Source organism: Pseudopipra pipra, chromosome 12, assembly GCF_036250125.1.
Source record: "Pseudopipra pipra isolate bDixPip1 chromosome 12, bDixPip1.hap1, whole genome shotgun sequence".
In the NCBI taxonomy this organism is placed as follows: domain Eukaryota; kingdom Metazoa; phylum Chordata; class Aves; order Passeriformes; family Pipridae; genus Pseudopipra; species Pseudopipra pipra.
In genome coordinates this window covers 6267629-6270367 of record NC_087560.1, presented here as the reverse complement: position 1 = coordinate 6270367, position 2739 = coordinate 6267629, and the positions used below count along the sequence as shown (strand labels likewise).

At 47.1% G+C, this 2739-nt stretch overlaps 1 long non-coding RNA gene across 1 annotated transcript; it reads left to right on the top strand.

Moving 5' to 3' along the window:
- The first annotated feature begins 324 nt into the window (after positions 1-324).
- LOC135420824 (uncharacterized) lies at positions 325-1113 on the top strand. The gene is made up of 2 exons (XR_010433741.1): positions 325-565; positions 976-1113. It is a non-coding gene; the product is annotated as an uncharacterized LOC135420824 (long non-coding RNA).
- The last annotated feature ends 1626 nt before the right edge of the window (positions 1114-2739 follow it).

The following is a 2739-nucleotide window of genomic DNA, read 5'->3' as shown; positions in this document are numbered from 1 at the left end:
GACAGGCTGGCAGCAATTACCTGATTACAAATTCGTGCTCATCAATTTTAGAGCCACAGCTACTATTCCTGAGGATTCCTCCATTTCCCACTACAGCACAAGTTTTGTAGAGACCATCCTGAAAGGGGGATTTCTGTAAAGAATATCATGTAGAAATGCACTCATCCTTAGAGAATTACAGTAAAGACCTGTCACAGATCCTCCAACTGGACACACTCCAGGGTCTACAAGAGGAAAGCATGCAGACTGTGAGTTGTAGTCTCCACCATAAAGCACTCCTACCTTTGGCAGGATCTCCAGCAACCCACTGCTAACTTTTAAGCTCTTGGAGCTGCTCGCATCATAGAACAGTCTGGAGTCCAGGGGTGCATTTTCCTGTGTCACAGCCAGCCAGGCAGAGGCATTGCAGCAGCGCCCCAGCTCTGCCCTGTAAGGGCAGAGAGTGAGCAGAAGCCTGGGGGAAGAATAAAGGAGGACTGCCACGGGATAAAGAAGGAGAGAGGGCTGAGAATGAGAACAGGGGGCTAGGCAAGGTGCTACAGTAGAAGCAGAAGTAGAGGATTAGGTAAACAAGTAGCACAGTGTAAAGGGACAACAAGCTCTGCAAAGTACAGGGAACCCAAAGGAGGCATTGTGTCAAGTTAGAACAACTTCTGTCATACGCTCTCTGTTCATCCATCTCCACGCATCCTTCATTTTCTTCCTTCTCATCCACACACAATTCCAGAGTATTCTCTCTCTGTTTTCCACTCTGTAGCCCAGTCACAGTTCCAAAGCCTTTCCTGTTTGCTTCAGCCTCAGCTTCACTCTTGACCCACGCTTGCATTCAAGCCCTCTCCTCATAGCTTAGATGCGTGAGACAAAAGGCCAGCATATGGGATGCGACAGGGTAACAAGTGTTATGCAAGGAGGGTGAGTATGGGTGTGTCTGCATTTTCCATCCTGACAATGTGACCTGGAGAACAACATCTCTAGATACAATTGGAGGTGCAGGCAGTCATGCAAGGATCAATCTAATAAAAAGACCTGGGCAGGCATTCACCCAAAACTCATCATGCAAAAGAAGATGACCAAGAGACTGTTGGAGTAAAGAAGGAGTCACCTGAAACAAAATATGAATGAAACATGACCATTTTTCATGAGGGCTGAAAAAGAGCAGCAGCCAAAACTTGATCTGACTGTGCCAGAAGTTGCCTCACCAGCACAACATCTGCCAGGGCCAGGCAGAGCAGCTTCACAGTCAAATGTTGTGCAGAGCCTGCATGCAGCCTGTCAGCACTGGGTGCAGCAAGCAGGGACCCACTGCATGGACAGTGTGCATATCTGGATTCAAGCTTGTGTATTGGAGAGAAAAAGGGGTTCCCACAAATCTAGAGCACACAGACACACCGTGAGGAGGATTTGCTTGTAAGTGTGTCAATAAGTGTGGCTCTGTGTGATTAGAATTTCTTGGGCTTATTTGCAGAAGGGTGTTTAGAAATTTGTAGTTGTATATTGACAATTTTGTAAGCGTCTTAACATTTTGGTTTATGTGCTTCCTTATTGATATTTGATCCTGAATTTCTAGTTCACCCATTTTGGGTTAAGCATGTGTCATCATTAAATTAATAAACCACTTTGGTCATGATTTTACTGAAGTAGGTGAACTGAGTAGCTTTTCTCTGTGACTGGTGGGAATCACCTGTATTTGGCCAAGGCAGTAGCGTTGAACTTCCAGCGGCAGCTCTGCATTAATTTCAGGTGTTCCAGGCTCCAAACCTCATTCACCCTAGGGCAGAAAGAGCTTGTAAGAAAGCGAGTTGAATGCTCTCACAAAGACTTGCTGAAAACAAATGACTCTCTGTTGCATCCCTTCCTACACCCTGGGCCTTCACTGAGGCCACCAGGTGACCCTGTCAAGATAGTTGCCTGTCTACCACTGCCCAGCACACTTGCAGCCATGACTCTCACTTCTGAGGCTGTGTTATGTTGCTCAATAGTCCTTGACATGCTTCTGCTTCTGGAACATCAGCGTCAGGTCTGTGAAAAAAAGTGAAGGGTTAAACTGAGCCAGAATACCATGTCCTCACACAGCTTTCCTCCATTGCTCCACCCCAACAGTCCTGTATCCCAATGTCTCCCCTTGGCCATCTCCTGGCACTGCCTGCCACCACCCCAACCCTGAGATATTCACCTGAAACAAGCATAATTGCATCTTTTTGCTACGCCTATTTCCTCTCCTACCCTATTGATTCCTCCACTGGAGGCCTCCTGGAGACACTCTCCATGTTCCCACTTCCTTTCCAGGGCAGAATTTCTCTACCCTTTCCCTCACTTACATGCTTTGCAACACCAGAAATCCCATGGAGACAAATGAGACTAGAGCTACAGCCAGCAACAGGACCCATAACTTGTGCATCTTCAGCAGTTCTGGCTTGACATACACCTCCCTGGTGATGCTGTTTGTCATTTGGAGGGGGGAACGAAGCACAGGAAGGACGTCAGCTTGTTGGAGTGACTCCAGAAGAGGTTGTGAAGTTGATGAGAGGGCTGGAGCACCTCTGCTGTGAGGAAAGGCTGAGAGAATTCAGATTTTTCTGGACTTCCAGTATCTGTAGGGAGCCTGCAAGACAGATGGATATAGACTATTTACAAGGGCCTGGAGTGACAGAACAAGGGGGAATGGCTTCAAACTGACAGAGAGTAAAAGTCAGATATTAGAAAAAAATCTTCCCTGTGATGAGGCCCTGGCGTAGGTTG